Source organism: Miniopterus schreibersii, assembly GCF_964146895.1.
Source record: "Miniopterus schreibersii genome assembly, chromosome: 8".
Classification (NCBI taxonomy): domain Eukaryota; kingdom Metazoa; phylum Chordata; class Mammalia; order Chiroptera; family Miniopteridae; genus Miniopterus; species Miniopterus schreibersii.
Genome location: NC_138109.1, coordinates 24132413 through 24151874, shown reverse-complemented (window position 1 = coordinate 24151874; position 19462 = coordinate 24132413).

Below are 19462 nucleotides of genomic sequence, written 5' to 3'. Positions count from 1 at the left end.
GGGATCTGGTGCTGGCAAGGGCCCAGGGAACTTGCAAGCCTAAATTGGTATCAATGAAAATTATAAATGCACATGCCTACTTTGATCCAGCAATTCCCCAGCTATAGAAAAATGTGTTCACAAAACTAAGTGTATAAAAGGGTGTTTCCTTGCAGCATTATCTGTAGCAGAGAGAAATTAGAAATGACCTCAATGCCCAGCAGTGACAGTGCTTAAAAAACTTACAGTGTGTTTCTGCCGAGGAATACTTTAAGCCATTTAAAAAGAAAGAAGTGAATCGACAGATCCTGACATGGGAGGACATTTATGACACATTCTCAACTGGAAAAAGGTTTTGTGTGTGATATGTTTAATACAATACCATTTTTGTGCAGAAAAAGTAACAATGGAATACGTGTGTGCACATGTAGGTATGTTTCTGTGCTCACGGAATATACAGGGAACTGTTAATGGTAGTTTCTTCTGGAGGGCAGAATTTGGGACAGTGAAGTAGGCTTGTTCACTTTTTACTTTAAATACTTCTGTATTTAAAATACATATATTTTAAACAAAGGAAACAAAAAAGAAAGTCCAAGGCAATGAAGAGCAAAGACTGAGCTCTATAGTACAGGATTATTGAGGAGATTAAATGAGATAATGTTTGACAAGCATCTAACACAGCGCCTGAGGCCTAGTAAGTGCCCAAGAAATGCTTCCATACCCGCCTTCCTGCCTCCGTAGACTCTGTGCCAGCCCCTGCCCCTTCCACGTCCGTCCCAGTGGGCCTCCCCCGTCATCTTCCCAACTGCAATCTCGGGAAACACGCTGTGGAGATTACAGCCCTGTCAGCACACCGGCCTGGAGAAGCCACCCTGCCTCATTTCCCTGCACTTCATGGCATCCTTTCTCCTTAGTGCCCTTCCAAACGCCTGCCATCCTTCACTGGGTGTTGTCAGCCGTGCCTCCTGTCTCCCCAGGGCGCCTCTCCCCACCTGGCAGTGTCACCAGCACATTCCCAGGGGAAATCTTATCATTTGGGTCAGGTCTGCTCACCGGTTTGTTTCCCTTCTGATTCTGCTCATGGCCATGCTTCCCCCCCCCCCCCCCAGCACTCGGGCTTCCCTGGGTCCCCTCCCCCCCGAGCTTCCACCTGGCCTGATGAATTCCATCATGTCTGCTTAAAATCATTTTACTTCCAATTTGCTAATTTAATTCTAGTCTTACAGAATTTTGGCAACCCTGCCAAATTGGGTGCCAGATGCAGATTTAATGAGCATATTTTCAGTCCTTTCTTTCCTGTCTGCATGAAGATGCTGGAGAGAACAGGGCCTGGAGCTAGTTTCCAGGGGGCTCCCTGAACATCCCTCCCTATGTTTGATCCTGAGCCACTGGGCATGACCCTCCAGCCGGGTCTCCGAGTGTCTAACGGGAAGAGCTCCGCTCTGCTCCTCCAGAAGGGAGCTGTTATTGCATCACCCTCCCAGGCCTAGAAACCCCAACCCAATTCCCATCATTTGGACTTCACAGGAAATGTATTTGGAGAAAATTACTTATTTCCTCTGGCCCATGTCTTCCTGAGCCATGTGCAGCTCAACAGATGTTCAGGGATCCGTCTATTTAACAAACACATATTTAGCACTTTCTAGAGTGATTTCTCAAAGTGTGGTCTGTTGACTGCCTGCCATGGAATTATGGTGAGGGGTGGGGCATTTGGGAAAATGCAGATTCCTGGGCCCTGTACCTCAGCTATAGAATCAGGCAGTGGGACAGCGTGGAGCCTGGAATTCCACTGCCCGGGGGATGCTTATACCTCCAGAATTTCTGTGGGTTACCTCATTTCAAATTTATACCAACCCGTTACAGAGACATTTTTACCTCAAAGAGTAAGACTCAAAGTAAGTTAGGTGGGTGGCTCAAGGCTCAGAGTGGTGGGATCAAAGCTGAGACTTTGCTGGAGGCTTTTGATTTGAAGTGTAGGGCTCTTTCCATCTCTGTCATAGCGGCTCAGGCTGAGCACTGTTGTCCATGATCACGATACACCACTCATGCTGGCGCGGGCACGTCTGCTCTGTGAGCCCACACGGGCCACTCCGCAGGCAGGGAAGCGGGGACGGGTGCCCGCCCTGCCAAGGCGTCACGTCTGGAGCACCGTGGAAGCACCAGCCGGGACCCACACCACATCTGAGTCTCCATCCCGTGCCAGGCAGTGCAGAGGGCTGAGTGGGGAATGAATGGAAGCTCCCTCAAGGAGCAAGGGAAGCAAGCGGAGCTCTCTGGCCTCAGCACCAGGGGCCTGGCCTTTGGGCGAGTCACGTTTGTTTTTGAGCCTTGGGCTTGTTATCAGTACAGTGACTCCCAAACTTTTAAAATAGTGGAACATACCCCCATCCTCATTTCCTTTCAGCCAAATAAAATCTTCCACTGAATGGTGACATGTACAAAGAGACAAAAGTGGAGACACCTTGCATGTATGTCTTAGTGCTTCCTAGGAACCACTTTGGAAACATGTCATTTAGCATTTAGCACAGGTCATCCGTGTGCCTCCTCCCCCCACCCTTATCCCCAGTGTGACATAGTGGCTACAGCCTCAGCTTTGGAGTCTGGCACATCAGGGTCCAGTCTGGGCTCTACCACCTTCTGGCTGTGTGACCTTGGGCAAGATGTTTGCCTTCTCTGAGTCTCAGTTTTTTCTCAGGAAAATGGAGATGACAATAGTTAAGTTGAGGTGATGATTAAATAAACTAGTGCATGCAAAATATTTAGCACAGTGCCTGGCGTGTAGAAGGTGAGTTGACTTATTTTCCTTTGACAGAATAGAATATAAAGCATGAGAAATTATGACAGAGATTCCCCTGGGTCCTAAAACATGTCATGAGTGAGTGGTGTGGACAGTGAGACCCAGACATTTGTCTGTCTATATATTTCAGGAAACTTTTTAGCCCCTACGAGGGGCAAGATCTTGTTCTAAGAGGAAAACTCCCTGGCAGGGGCTTTGGGAGGAGGCAGGGATTGGACAGAGCTTCCCTGGTGGCACTCCTAGGGCAGGGACATAGAATAGGCTGGCAGGACTCACCCCAAGCAAAGGCAGGGTGGGGAACAGCTGGGCTTGTGAGAGTGGGACTCTGGCCGCTTCCCTCTGTGGGCTCAGCTGCCACAGGGCAGGGCCTAGTCACATCCTGGAGGCCCAAGGAGGGGATGAAATGAGAGCATCATGGGCTTCCGGCCCAAGGGGGTGCCCATCGGATCCCAGTGCTTGGTAGCAAAAGGTAAGAGAAGGAAGGGTCGGGACACTGTAAGGACCTGCAGCTCAGGGGCAGTGAGGCTGAGGAGAGGAGACTTGCAGCACACCATGGACTGTAGAAGTGAGGGTTCCCAGCCCAGCCTGGCAGTCAGACCCCTGGGGGCAAACCCACACACCTGCGTTCCCCCACCTGGAGCCATGTTTCAGGAGGCGTGCACCCCAAGTCATCAGCAAGCCCTGGAAGGGCCACCTGAGCCTCCTGTGCCCACAGTGAACAGTGACGGGGGAGTGAGTATGCAAGAGCATGTGGCGCACTGAGGAGGGGATGTTTTCCATTTCAGTGCGGTTATTTCTGGCTCTGCTCCTGCAGTCACTGTGGAAACTGCACGTGCCCCGTGCAGTGTGGAAACATGGCGAGTTTTCCAAGGAAGATGTACACTGAGCAGGCAGCCAGGAAACTGCTAGCAGGGCGTGAGTGTCTGCCTGCCTCTCTCCCCACCCACCCCACCTCCCCGTCTCCTCTCTCTCTGCCTTTGTCCTGAAGCTGTATGTGGGGGAGATGTGTTCCCTGCAGCGTGGAAGGCAGAACAGTGGCCTCTGAAAGATGTCCCCATCTTCATGCCCAGGACCTGTGAATACGTGACTTTACGTGGCAGAAAGGAATCAAGGTAGCAGGTGGAATTATGGTTGCCCGTGAGCTGACTGTAAGACGGAGACTATGCGGGATTATCCACTGGAGCCCAGTGCTATCACAGGGGCCCGTAAACGTGGAGGGGGCAAAGGGGACTCGGTGTCAGTGTGTGGTGGGAGGAAGGCTCCGCCACGTGGCTGGCTTTGAAGACGGAGGAAGGGACCGTGAACCAAGGAATGCGGGCTGCCTCTAGAAGCTGGAAAAGGCGAGAAAATACATTCTCCCCTAGAGAGTCCAGAAGAAGTGTGTTACACCTTGATACAGGCCAGTGAGACCCACTTCGGACTTAATAAATGTGTGTTGTTTTAGCCACTCAGTTGGGTGGTAAGTGTTACGGCTGCAGCAGGCAGTACACCGGGAAGGCCGAGGGATACCAGGGAGCGGTCCTCAGAGAGGGGAGAGCAGGCATGTTCTTTATTTTCCTGAGATCCGATGGGTGCTGGTGCCTCGCTCTGGGCCAGCTCCCCACTAGCCAGCTCCCTGTCCCAGCGGGAGTGACTTCTGCTGGTTGGAACTAGTTCTGCCCCAGACTTGTAGGAGCCGTACTCCGCCGTGTGCTAAAAGGACCTCAACACGGGTGCCTAGGGTTCCGCCCTGGCTGTGGCACCTGGCCACACTCATCCTGGGCAGGTCACCTCCCTCCTTCCTCACGTCCATGCTGGAAGTAAAGAGACTCATGTGAAAGCCCGTTGACCATGCTGCTGTCCGGGGTAAGCGTCGCTGCCAGTGTTACTCTTCTGTCCCAGAGATGCAGTCAGGAGTAACAACTCCTCTCCTGCTGTGACATATGTCAGCACCCTGCCTGGGAGCCCTTCTCTTGCTTTACTGGGCACTCCCATATGCCTAGACCTGGGCGAAACCTGGAGGAAACATTGACAACCAGGCTTCGGACATGGGTGAGGTGAATGAGGTGCCCAGAGTGCAAAATTTAAGGAGGTTCCTTCCCCTCAGCATCATACACATGTGGTGAGGGAAATCTAACCCTCTCTCCACTTTACAGATGAGGAAACTGAGGCCTAGAGAGTGGAAATGCCTTGCTCGGGGCACATGGGGAACTAGGGGTGAGCCGGGACCAGAACATAGCTCTCTGGCCTTCAACTCCAGGGCTGGGCCACTTTCCTTCCAATTACATGCAAGAGTAAGTGGCTGAATGAGTTTATTTCTCCAACACATGTTTATTGAGTACCTACTTTATGTTGATAGTGTGTTAGGGGCTGGGCTACAGCTCGGTAACAAGACAGACAGGGCCTGGTCCTCCCCTGAGAATTCATATTCTTTAATCAGAGGCCAAGTAATTATGTACTAGTCCTTTCATTGCCATGGTGACAAGTGGTGTGCAGGGGGTGGTCAGAGGCATGGGCTGTGAAAGCTGTACAGGTTGTGTACCGCACACGTACATGTGAGGTCCTACTGCCCGGCCTCCATTTAAGACTTTATAGTATATTTTGAAAGACAGGGCCAGTGTCCTCCAAGTAATAGCACAAGACCACAGGTAACAACTGGGGAAGCCAGGCTGGAAGAAGGGCCCAGAACGGCAGCCCTGTCTCCTCTTCTAGTGCTCTTGGACCTCAATTTCTGTCCCTCCAGGTAGTATAGTCAGTCTTCATTGGGAGTTTCAGAGGAGGAGCCCTGAAGTCAGAATGGCCTGGGAGACCAGGAGGAATGGGGCCTGGCCCTGTCTTGGGAGGCAGAGCTTCTGTTGTGCTGGACTGGGCTCAAAGGCACGGAGGCCTGTGATGGCAGAGGGGCTGAGACCTTCAGAAATAAAGGAAGCTTGTCTGCCTGCACAATGCCCAGCTCTCGGCATTGCCTGTTATCTGGAATGTCGGGCCTGGAGGGAACCTGTCCTCCAGGAATTAGGCATCTCCCTTCCACCAGTGCACTGTGTGGCTTTGCGCCTTCTATCCCTCTGGGTGCTTCCCCGTGCATGAAGGAAGCACATGGAAGGGCACAGGGATATGGGGCTGCTGTGTTTGACTAATATATCCTGTCTGTTGGGTGAGACAAGCTCCTGTGCAGCTGTGGTGACTTCAGGGGGGCAGTTCCACCTCTCCCATACACTAGCTGGGGACTTGAACAAGCCACTCACCTCCCTGAGCCTCACTTTGTCAAAAATGAGAATGAGAAAGGCCTATCTTACCCAATGTTAAAATTTTAAAAAAAGAGCAGGTGTGCAAGGGTGTTTTAAATCCCTGGCTCATAGAACATAGAAATTGCCACCAAATGAAGGCATTCCTTCAAGGATCAAATGGGCATCTAACATATTCCCAGAGCTGGAGACCCAGACTGGCTTTCAGAAGGAGCTGACAGACAGGAACTGTCTGTTTTTCTTTAATGAGGAAGAATTATTCTGGCTGCTAAATAAATCAACTCCTCAACAGGGAGTCTGAACAGAAGGGGCCCTTAGAGATGGGCATATTCTAGTCTTTGGCTTGACAGATAAGGAAACTGAGGCCTGGAAGGGAACATGATTTGTTCTCAGTCACATGGCTGGAGCTGAGTCAGACCCCAGGTCCCGCTCACCTTCTGCCAGCCCCATAGTTCTGGGAGTTTAACGATTTAAAGGGCGGTAGGGAGAGATGGCCTGGGAAGGAGGCAGGGATGGTCCGTGCACAGAAGGCGAAATGTCCTTCGGATTCCCATCCTCTTGGAACCGCCCAAAGCCTCCGCCTATCTCCAGGTTCCCAGGCCACCAACACCAGGCTGGTCAGGGCCCTGGGGCTGCAGCGCAGAGAGAGACTGCGAGTTCCCTGGGAAAACCTGCCAGGCAAATATACCTGTTGCTTGTCCTGGAAAGTGAGCTCCTGCATGTGGTGATGTCGGGGACCACGCCCTGGGAGGGGGGCCAGTGCTGGGATGTTTATTCGTTGTTATTCATCACCCATCCATCCACGCGCCAAGCAGCACTGGATGTGCTCAGGCCTTACTTGTTGTTCTTGCCCTGAAGGCGCTCGCTGTCTGCTGTCTGCGGGCAGGGTGGACACCAGGAGGCTGGCACAGTGCGGGCTGGCCACTGTTCCAGCAGAGCTCCGGGTGGAGGGTCAGGAGAGAGAGGAGTGCCAGCCAGGTCCCTGGGTGAGGTGGGGCTGGGGCAGAAGGCGGGATTGCCAGAGCTGAGCTTGCAAAGATGGGCAGGAGCTCGCCAGGCAGAGGGGAGGAGGAACTTCCCGAGAGCAGGGACAGCGTGAGCAGGATTTGGAGCCTGGGAGGAAGGCGGCGTGTTCAGTATTGTCAAGCAGTGGAAGGGCAGGGGGTGAGGGAGAGTGTCAGGAGCTGCGTGAGGCTGGCAGGGCACAGTGGTCACAGGGGGAAGAGACGAAGGAGTCTGGATTTCTGGTGGTGGCCAGCAAGCATGGGGAGTGATTATGGAGCACCGTGCTGTGCGCTTTTTCTGTGCCGCGGAAACACCACCGTGTGCAGGTGGTGGGCCCAGGGCAGTGGGGCTGAGAGGAGCTTAAGCCTGAGAGATACTTATGGAGCCAATTCCCTGAGAACCTGGTGACATAAGGAACGTGGGGGATGAGGGAGACAGAGGGCAGCGATGGCTCTTGGACGGCTGGGGATTCCTCGCAGGACTTTCAAGGCCCCCATACTAGGAGTCAGTTTGCCCCACAGCTGTGGGCTGTCCACCTGGGATTCAGCCATGGAACCCTGGCTGGGATGGTCCCAGTCCCTGGCTGACACCCCGGTCTGCTGGTTCTCTCGAGAAGAACCAAGAAGGGCGTGTGGCCGCTCTGGGGCTGTTGATTCATCTTTACCCACACACCTACGGATATTTTCCCCTGTCACCCAGGGGTAGTACATTGAGAGAACTCAGTGTTTATTCACTCCTTTATTGTCACTGGTTATGCTCAAGGCTCTGTGATAGAGATGAATCACACACATCCCAATCCTGTCCTCAAAGATCGTGTGGTTTGTCTGTGATGCCGACAAGCGCCCGTCTGTATTATATCCCACACACAGGGGAGAGAAGGTAAATGCCACAATAAAGAGATCAAATGCTGTAAAGGAGAGATCATTTCTGGCCTGCGAGCGGAGGGCATGGAGGGCTTTGTGGAGGAGGTGGCATGTGAGCTGGGCTCACATGGCGGATGTGGGTGAATTTGGCCACAGGGAAATGGAGAAAAGCATTCCAGACGGAGAGGACTGTAGGGAGGCACGAAAACTCTGAGCAGGGGAGCTTGACACAAGCAGGGCTTTTGTTGGGGAACATTGATGTCAGAAGCAGCCTGGCATATTTGTGAAGGATACCCCAAGTACAGGCTACTTTCCAGGAGGAACCACTTTAGGATTTGGGACAGGGAGGGCCATGGTGAGAACTGAGTGACAAGACAGTGTGCCTGACCTTATGGAGAGAGTGAGCACAGGTGCTCTTGTGTATTGGTCCAGAGAAGGGGCTGGCCACTGGGGCCTTAGCAAGGGATAGAAAAAGAGGACTCCATCCATACTGGTTCACACTTATTGAGGCTTTAGGCCAGGCACTGCTCCAAACACTTTATATGGATTAACTGACTGAGTGTCCCCCACATCCAGGCAGGTGCTCCTGTAATTCCCACTTCACAAATCAGTTCACTGAGGCCCAGAGATAATAGGTGAGTAACCTGCCCTGGTCACATAGCTAAGAAGTGAAAGAGTTAGGAATCAAACCCAGGACCCTGTGCTCTTAAATCCCACCTAAAAATGACCTCCCAAAGGGACTGGGCAGATGAAAGGTGGTCCTGCCAGGTTGGGACCCTTCCTCCCACCCGTCAGACAACCCAGAATGTGGGCTGCCTGCCTCTGAGGCTGACCCAGGAACTCCTCACCCCTGTAAGCTGTGAGGGGCCCCACAGGGCCCGATTTGGTTCACCGATTCCAAACAGCCTACGTATAGGTGGTGACAATGTAAATAACTGATGCAATGGAAACTTTCTATGGAAAAAGGTACCCACTCGAACAGCCACAAAGTCCAAAAAAAGGAACAGCAGAGCAGACCCAGAGGGCTCAGCAGTGAAGAGTTTCCTTTGGCACAGCCCTTTCTGTCTGACTGAGACTGAACTGGGTGGGGGAAGGGCGGCACCAGCCACCAGTGGAGTGGGTTGGAATCCAGACCAGAAGCTTGTCTGGGTCCCTGGAGGGCTCTGGGCCACCAGCTTCCCCTCTGACCTAAGGGGGAAGCCATGTGGGGGCAGAAAACAGCTCTCCCTCCAAACACACACCCAGTTTCACAGTCTCAGTAGGACTGATTCCTGCCCTTCCCCTCTGTGGGCAGTGGTTGAGGTTCAGTAGTCCTGGGGTCTCCAGGTCTCAACCCACTTTTCTTTGTGTCCTCCCTGTGAATAAGTTGCAACAGTCTTGTTATGGGATCTGGAATCTTTTTATTTTAGATGACAAAATCATTGTAAATGTAAGGAAAGCTAAAGGATCAGAAATAGCCAAGAGAGGAAGAGGGAGAAGGTCATTTTTTGGAAAGCTGGCTCCATATAGATGAATTCTTGCACCAACCTGGGTATGTATGCACTATTGCTCCCATTTTAGGGACCAGGAAACTGAAACTTGAAGTGTTAAATGACTTATGTGAGGCCACCCAGCAACAGAAGCTAGTGGTGCCTGGTTTTATCTAACACCAAAGCCTGGGGCTGTCCACGTCTGTTTTCTAAAGCCGTCATGTCCTCTGCTGTCAGGTGGTGAGTAGACCTGCTCACCTGCCCGTCGCATCAGTGTGACCATGAGATAATATAGGGACAGCATTGGTGAATGGTAGGCACTCAGCAAATGTTGGTTTCCTTCCCTATGCCTCCTTCTGTCTCTACAAACTGGGGACATGTTATGAGCCTTCCTGGGGGGGGGGGGGGAGAACAACCAGAGTTTGGTGCTTCTTGGGAGAAAGGGCCATAATCACTGATTTTCTGACCTATTTCTCTCCTAGATCTATAGCACCCTGAGGCAGAGGCCAGGGCTACTTCCCTTCTGCACCCTGAGGTCTAGCCCACTGGCAGGGAGTGTCTTGTCCAAGGTCACTCAGTTGGAGGCAGCTGGACCTCAAGTGCGGGCCAGTCCGGCGGGCTTCCTATTGCACCCAGCTTCTGGAGACTTCCGCTGAGAGAGGGCCGCCACAAGGCGTGGTCTGGTATAGCAGGAAACCACTCCTCCAGCCCTGCCTGAGCCCTGGCAGCTCTCAGCACCTCGGCCTCTCATGCAGCCCCTGGGGCTGTGTGTGCGCCACCTCTTCCTGCTGCTCTTTAGTCCCTACACTCCTGGCCTGGGTGCCCTCCCGCCGCCCAGTGCCTCTCCCCCTTCCCTGCAGCGCCTGAAAACCATGAAGATTTTTCCTGCCTAATCCCAGGACAGAGTTGATGGGACTGGATATTTCTGCCTATCACTAGATAGAATCCATTACCCTGCACTCGAAGTTCCTCTTTCTCAATTCTCAATACAAATGGAAATGCATCACCATCCTCTATTTTTAAAAACTCTGCGTTTATGGGAAAACATGTCCCAGGTATTCGCAAAGCATGCCCCGTCCGTGCCAAGCCTCTGAGCTCCGTTCGTTGCCTTTCTCTCCACTCACTGTCCTTGTTTGGGACACACTGCTGCGTGGAAGGGAGCAGGTGCTTGTCTGGAGAATACGGCCAGGAACCAGGAAAGATCCAGAAGTGGCTTCCTGGCTGCCCAGCGTGTGAGGCAGCTTTCTCGACCTGAGGTGCAGGCATTTGAAACAAACGCGAGCACCCCACAAAAGTGAGACCCTAAGGCTGATCCCAGGGAGGCAAGAGAGCTCGCAGGCCAACCCCAAAACAGGAGCCAGAAAGAGGAGAGATTGACAGAGGGAGGGTGACTTGGAAGGTCTCCCACCATAACTGAAGAAGAGCACAGGCATTTATTGAGCGCCTCCTGTACGCTGTACCCAGGCTAGATCTCTCACACACTTCGCCTCCTCTGGTCCACACAACAGACCCAGGGAGGGGTGAGGTTCTCCGCTTTTTACTCATGAGAAAAGTGAGGCTCAGAGAAGTGAAGTAATGTAGCTGAGGTCACACAGCTATTGATGGGGGAAACTAGCATCTGAACCTAAGTTCTCTGAAGTCAGGGCTGACTGTGCTGTCCAGGCCGCTGCCCTGGTGTTGAGTCAAGGAGGCATGCCAGTAATCCTCTCCACTTCCCCTCCCAGTTGCGGAGGAGCCCAGTGTGATTCACTGAGATTACTCCGTGTGATTCTGCCATGTGTGTTTACTGTCTTGGATTTTCTTGTTTGTGTGTGTTTTTTATTGATCCACAGACCATGATAGCAGAAGTAAAAATTTAAATAGAAAGATTGGTCCTACAGTTTCCTACCCCAAGCAGATCAAACTCAGCTTATCCATGTGCTGGCCCATCGGCAGATGTCCCGTTCACAGTGGAGGGACAGGCTGCTGGTCAGGAGAGCAGTCAGGGCCTCAGAGCCCGCCTTATCCCCCTTCTCTGGGATCAGGGTGTGGGGCCCACAGGCTTCCTTGCCAGCCCATGGAAAGGCTGTGCTGTGACCCAGTGAGGCGAGCCTCTGAGGGCATCTGGGTTTTTCTTTCACTCCTCATCAGTTGAACTTCCCCTGCAGTGATGACAACCCTAGTGCCCAGGCAGGATGTTGGGCACCCACCTGCTGCCAGCAGAGGACATGCTGGGATGCTTTGGTGTCATGGGGAGGGAAGAGAGGGCAGGACGGGCCTCCCTCCTTGTGGTTTTGGGTGGGGCCTGCAGAGGAGCTGGCCCTGGTGCTTCCTGCCCTGGGAGGGTGCTGCCTTGGAGCTGGGCCCCTCTTGCCCTAGTAGGTCTTCCCTGTTCAGCTGTTTTCGAAAAATAGGACACATTTATATCATTTTTAAATTATAAAAAAATTGTAACAAAACACAAAAGAACAGCAAAGAAATGCGTAAGAAAGAAAATGCATGCTCCAAACCCCACCCACTCTAGCCCCACCCCTCAATGAGCTGACAACTTGGGGTTCATCCTCCAGGTCCTTTGTAGCACTCGAGCTACACAGGCATGTGTGTGTCTGTGATGTTGCTTTTCCCCGCTTTCGCACCATCCCGTTGAGAGGAACTGTGTGCAGCCGCAAAATGTGCCGGCTCTGGAGTCAGACAGGCCGAAGTTCACCGCCTGTCAGGTCTCAGTGAGTCTCATGGGGAGTGGGGCAGCCGCGCCTTCACCCAGCAGGCTGCGAGGAGCAAGGGACGTCACCCAAGAGACGCCGGAGCCCCGTGGCCAGCACATAAAGTCACAATGAATCTCTCTTATTGATGGTATATATGTATTCATTTTGTTTTACTTTTTAAATATATCTTTATTGATTTCAGAGAGGAAAGGAGAGGGAGAGAGAGAGAGATGGAAACATCAGTGATGAGAGAGTCATTGATCGGCTGCCTCCTGCACGCCCCCCGACTAGGGATCGAGCCCGCAACCCGGGCATGTGCCCTGACCGGGAATCGAACCCCGATCTCCTGGATCCTAGGTCGACGCTCAACCGCTGAGCCACGCCCGGCCGGGCTGTATTTATTTTAATTAAGAAAAGTTACTATCCCATTACTGTGCCACGTGGTGGATTTATCATCATTTACTTATTAAACCAGGTTTCCGCTGGTGGGTATTACGTTGTTTCCACGTTCACTGTTAAAATGGTGCGCAGTGGTCGTGTGTGTGCGCGTCTCTGTGTAGGTTTGTGTGAGATGGCGATGTGTTTGTGTGTGTGCCCTTGTAAAGCTGCTGGGTCAACATAAATTTTGGTTGCTCCTTCTGTCTAACATGGGATGGTAGCAATCATTTTCCTCTTTGCCAATCAAATGAAGGAAAGGTAATACTGATTTTCAACACATATCACTTTATTATTAATGAGGCCAAGCATCTTTGCATATCTTTACTGTACATTTTTACCTCTTGAATAATGATCTGTTTATTTCCTTACTTCATTTCATTAGCTATGTGTCTTTTCTTGTTTTTTTGCGGGTGCTTATTACATAATACGGATACTGACCCTGATTCATATATGTTGCAAATATCTTTACATAGTCTGCCATTTGCTTTGTAGCTGTTGATGGGGCCTTTTGCTATATGTAATGCTTAACATTTCTATGTTGTGAAATGTATTAGTCTTTTTCTGTAAGAACAGTGAGTTCCAGTTCAGGCTTTGAAAGTTATTTTCCAACATTAAATTATAATAATATTCTAATAGTTCTGGCATTTTCATGGATTTGCTTATACGTCTTGTTTATATCTTTAATCCAAATAAATTTGTTTGAGTGTGGTGCATGCACTATATTTAAAATAGAATGCTCTGCCCTCTCACTCTGTATCCCATTTTGTCATACCATTTATTTTACCTCCTTGTTTGTCTGGTGCTCATCTCCCCTGGCTAGGTCCACAAAGGCAGGGACCTTTTCTGTTTTGCTTATTGCTGAATTTCCAGTGCCCAGAACAGTGTCTTATACATAGTAGGCACTTAATAAATATTTGTTGAATGAATAGACAGACAGACAGTGGTCACAGCCCTCCTATTTAAATAATTCATTCTTTCTCTGTTAATTTGGAATTCCTGTTTCTTCTGCCATTATTGGTGTATTTAGGTTTTCTTCCTCTTCAGTTTTCACAATTTATAATTTTCTAGAAAACCATCAATTTTCAAATTCATTGACATCAGGTTATGTATCAAATTCTCTTAAACATATATGTGTTTACATTACCTTTGTTAACACTTATTTGTGATTTTGCACTTTGCTGCTGACCAGGTTAGCCAGAGGCTTGTCCATTTTGTTGGTCTGAGAGAACCAGTTTGCACCTTTATGTTTTTATTATTGCAGCTGCTGCACTTTTCTCATTCATGTGTTTTTTTTTTTCAACTTTATTCATTTCTTCCTTCTAGACCATTTTGGTTTATTTCATTCTTTTTCAGCTTCTCCGGTTAAATGCTTCATTCATTGAGTTTCAAACTTTCTTATTTTATCATAAAAGCACTTAAAGTTTGTATTTTCTTCTAAATACAGTTTTGGTTACATTACACAGATTTTCAAAGTAGGGTTCTCACTGTTGGACATTTATACATATTCTACAGTTTCAGCCTTGCTGTCCTTCTTGACTCAGAGTTATTTAGAAAAACATTTTTATGTTTTCATGGGCATAGGTTACTTTTTTTTATTTTTTGCTACTTGTTAATTTCACATTCTAGTGCCCTGAGAACTGAGCCCATGGTGTATGTGTTGGGATTGGAGACTTCTTGTCATCTATCATGAGGATGTTTGAGAAAAAGGCGTTTTCTCTCTTTCTCGAGTATATATGGAGTTAGGGTTGCTAACTATCTTCAAATCCTTCGTAGTTTTCATTGGAGGTTACTTGTACCATCGAATTGTGAGTAATGTGCTCGACCTTCACTGTTGTTTTGCCTGCTTGTGGTTTTGACAAGGTTTTATTTCACATGTTTTATGGTTCTATTATTCAGGGTGAAGGTAAAGGTTCATGATATTTGTGTCTTCCTAGAGAAATACACCTAGCAATATAAAATGCCCCCATTTTATTCTATTTAACATTTTCGCATTTGGACTGATATTAATATTGACTTTTCTGCATTTTTTGTTTTTGTTGTTACCATTTTGCCTATCATGGCTTTTTGTCATTTCTTTGCTTTTAACCTTTCTTTGTCAATTTATTTTAAGCATGCCACTTGCAAACAGCATATGGTTGGGTTTTTTAGAGCAATTTAATTTATTCGCATTCTTGTCTTTATTGATGTGTTTAGTCTTACTTTATTTATCTCATCTTATGTCCTTTTTTATGATACTTTTTTCATTCCTGTCTAGTTTTCCTTTTCCTAACTCTTGCTGAATTAATTGAATTTTCTTTGTTTCTCCCCTCCCTTCCACACACACGGTGGTTTAAAATGTCTGCAACTTATTTTTCTTCTAGAAATGGTTACCCTTAAGTAAAAAATTAAAGCCCATACTTCTCTATTAATGTCAAGAATTAAATGGTGTCTAATTCCCAACAAGATGAGACCTTTATTATCAACATTTGTTTAGATTTGACTGTACATTTTCCCCTTTTATTGTTCATCACCATTTCCTGTGTATCCCGTCTTGCCCTTTCTTGAATTACTTATTCTGATACAGCTTTTATTTGGTTGGAGTAATTCCTTGAGTAATTTTTTTAAGAAAAGATAGGTGGGTGGCGTACTATTTTTAGTACTTCTCTCTTTGGCTTTGAGACTTGGCTGAGTAACAGATCTCAGGGTTTAACTCTTTTCCCTCAGGGCTCTGTAGTGTTTGCTCTGTTGCCCTCTAGCAGTGGGTGATGCGATGTCAAGTCCAATGTCAATTTGATTCTCAAAGTTTTTGTAGAGACTGTCAGGGACGAAGCTGAGTTTATTGCTTTCTGAGGAGCCTTCTGTCTGGGGGAACAGGCCGGGGTGGGGATTCGCTGAGGATAGGAGGTCCCTAAAATGGAGTGTGTGGGACTGGTGGAAACAGGGAGGAGGACTTTTGAGGCAAAGCAAGAGATTCAATCCATCTTAGGGAACAAACTTATTTTTTTTAATCCTCACTTGAAGATATGTTTATTGATTTTTAGAGAGAGAAGAAGAGAGAGAGGCAGAGAGAGACAAAGGAACATCAATGTGAGAGAGAAACACCCACCCGGTCAGGGTTCGAACCCACAATCTAGGTATGTGCCCTGACCGGGAATCAAACCCGCAACCTTTTGGTGTATGGAATTACGCTCCAACCAGCTGAGCCACCCAGCTGGGGCAGGGCACAAACTATTGATTGAAGAGCTGATGGATCTTCAGGAGGTTTCTGTAATATACAACCAAGCCATCTGCCAGGACTAGAATCTCCTAGAAGAAAGTCATGCTAATGAAGGCAGTGTGGGGGAAGGTGGTTCCTGATCCCGCCTCCACACCCCCACTTTAGCCTCTTTGGAACCTGAGGGATTCACTCTATCCCTGGACTTCAGGAATTCCATCAGCCTGCCCTGCCCTAGCTCCCACTGCCTGTGAGGGAGCTTTCTGGGCGTTTGGCAGGTGGGCCTTTCCCTGCCCTTGTTGGGCGAGGCTGGCTTAGCTCTGATTAGATTTTCTGTCTCTCCCCCTCATCTGCTTTTCCTCAGGCTTGCTGACCAGCTGGTGCTACTATGGGTCTGTTCTTATTTGTACATTTGTCTCTATTTCAGCAGTGAAGGGGGAGAAGAGGTAAACAGATGGGCTCTGTTCGCTGCGCAGAACCTCAGGTGTAACTTTGCCGGGTGGCGGGCATACCACCCCTCCCACTTGCCCGCAGAGGCCAGGTGTGGCGCTCAGGCGATGCTGGCCTGGCTCATGGGTGCGAGAGTGGCAGCTCCCTCCCTCCGCCCCATGCCACCTTCTCCTCGAGCCACACCCCTGGCCTGGCCGCATTACCTCACTGACTAAAACAATTCGGTGACCTCACTCCACCGAGAGACCAAGCCCAGGCTATCTCATATATCAAGTGCTTCCCGGACCCAACTCTCCCCTCACAGGCTGTCACTGCCCCTCACCTCCAGCCGTGTGGACATGCAATTTCTTGGACATTTGGCCAGTTTGGGGTCTCCTGTCTACTTATAGTGCTTCCTTTATTTGAAATATTCTCTTTCTGTCACAAGCTGAGACACCATCCAAACTGACTAGTCTTCTTCCTGCCTTAGCCAGTGACACTGGAATGCATCCCTTTGATCCCTTGCCCCTAACGGGATCCCCTTGAAGGTAGGGACTGAATCTTTGCTGTCTTGTATTTTCAGCAGCTGCCTCCAGGCCTGACCCAAAATAATCTGTTAAACGAATGAAGAACCAAATTAGGTGCTAAAGAGAATTGTTCTGCACTGACTGTGTGTGAGGTTTCATACCAGGCTCTAGGGGTGGGGGGGAGTCAGACTGACCCTGCTAAGCTGTGTGCAGTCCACACAGGTGTAAGACCCCTGGAGTCTCTATGGCCGTGGCACTGTGATTTGTCTTGAAAGCACAACCTCTGTGCTCTTGGTACTCCAGGAAGGAAGGAGTTAAGCCCAGTCTGGGGGAGCTGCGTGAGTCCTGAGGGAGGACAGGCAGGATTTGGCCAGGTAGACGTGGCCGTGGGGGGAGGGAGTAGCATTTTAGCGAAGGCTCAGAGGTGGGAAATTGTGGACCGTGTTTATAGAATAGCATGTCCTGAGAAATCAGGGTTTCTACCCTGGGAGGGATCAAGCACAGACGCTTTTAGTAAGAACTGAGACCTGTTGCAGGATGTGAGATGGGATTGGGGGAGGATGGGAAGCTGTGGAGTGGTGAAGAGCTTGGACCACAGGGTCAGGAAATGCCCGGGACCACGGAGCAAGCTCAGCCACGCTGTGTGGCGGTGCCACGCTGTTCTGGCCTGTGGGTGGGACGTGGCTGGCTGGATTTGGAAGCAGCAAGTGTGGGGCGGGCACCAGAGGGGCTTCCACTTACCTGTACGTCCCTAGGAATCCGCAGTGGGATGTCATTGCCAAAACACTGACTGTTCCCGGGCTCCGTCAGTAAAACGTATGGTGCCCAAGAGAAGGAAGGTGACGATGCCACGGGCCTGTAGGCAGGCTACTCCAGAAACAGGTTATTGATCCACTCTGGGCTAGTGATAATATCCATAGCAATTACCCTGGCCCTTCCATGTCTTAACCAGGCCCTACAGAGGCCTGGTTAAGACCCTCTATAGGTACTAAATTATTAAAACCTTGCCATTCTTATCCCCCTTTTTCAGACACAACAAACCTAAGTCACCTCCCAAAGCCCCAGGGGTAATGAATAGAAGGGCTGGGACTTGAACCCGGGTATCCTGGCCCCAGAAGCCATATTCTTGCCATCACACCACACTGCCCCCAGCAGGCAAACCAGAGTATAGTCCCAAGAGAGCAGTGTGGATGTGACACACCACACACTCAACTAAAACTCAGGCTTTCTAGATCATAAAGCATTTTCCTCCTATTTTTTTATTTGATCCAACAACAACCTCGCAAATTGATTACTAAAAACTGATGCTCACTCATTCGCCCACTCATCCAGTAATGGAGCTCCTGCCCTGAACCAAGCCTCCTTTGGCCTCAAATGCTGTTTTGTTAGTGGTCTGGGGAATACAGTGTGCTCTTATGTCTAGTATTTTATTTAATTCTCACTCATTCCCAAATGTCACTTTTGAAGGTTGTATTAGTTTTCTCTTGCTGTGTAACAAATTACCTCAAACTTAGTGGCTTAAAACAACACTTGTGTGAGTGTACAGTTCTACAAGTCAGAAGTCTGGCATGGAGTGGCTGGATTCTCTGCTTAGGGCTGGAATCCAGGTGTTTCTAGGCTGAGTTCTTGCCTGGTGGCTCTGGGGAAAATTCCCCTTGTCAGGTTGTTGACGGAATCCAGGTTCTGTGGTTGTAGGACTGTGGTTCTTTTTTTTTCTGATTGTCAGCTGGTGGGGGATCAGGTGCTCTCAGCTCCCAGAGGCTGCCCTCAGGTCCTTTCTACATGCCCCTCCATCTTCAAGGCAACAAGTGCACATCAGATTCTTCTCCTGATTCCATCTAATCTCTATGACTTCCTCTCTTGTGACCAGGCAGGGGAAACTCTGCTTTTAAAGGATTTTGTCGATTAGGTCAAGCCCACAGTATAATCTCCCTATTTAAGTTTACCTGTGCCCTATAAGACAACCTAATCATGGGAATAAAATCCCTCATATTTACAGTCCTGGGAGTAATGCAGGGCATGTACCTCAGGGGGAACAGGAAACCTTGAGCCATCTTAGAATCTGCTACTTACTGGGGAAGAAGTGGAGGCTCAGAGAGCTTAGGAGGAGCTGGGTACAAACTGGCCACCGGGCTACCCTATCCTCCTTGGGGAGTATGGGGGTCTAGCGCTGCACTAAGACAAGCAGCTTGAGAGGATGGGGGCCTGGGCGTCCTAGGACCAGGCAGAGATTGCTCTGTCTAAAGAAGTTGACCAAGCAAACTCCTTGACATGTATTTCAATTGTCCCCTGCAGGATTCGAGACACAAACCCAGCAGCCTCGAACTAGTTCATGGAGGAGCCTCAAGAGGTACTGTCCAGGCCAGCTCTCCCTGCCAGAGGGAAGAGCAGAGTGTGAGAGGAGGGCCGCTGCAGCAGGAGTGGACATGAACGCTGGTTTTCAGAGAGAACAGCGTTTTAGTTTTGGTCATCGAAAGTGGTGCCTTCAGCACAGGTAAGAAATGGGCTGTCGCTGAATATTCCAACTGGGGCGCCGTTTGGTTTTTCTTGCATGAGCTTCCATGTGTCCTTCCTCTTCAACATGTATTATTATTGTTATTATTGCCTTTCTTGAGCCTCTGTGAAAGCTGGAAGTTCTAGGGACTTCCTTGGCCAAGAGTAGAGACCTTATTGCGAGCAGTCTTTCACTGTCCCACACTGTCTTCCCCCCAAATGTAGTCCTGTCTCCCCAGTTCCTCAGTTTCCATTCTGTCCCTGGCACAAGTCCCCTTGAGGGACCATAGCCTGCCCACCCACCAGCCCCACTGTGTCCTCCTGCTTCCCAGATCTCCACCTTCTCCTCTGCTCCTCTCTC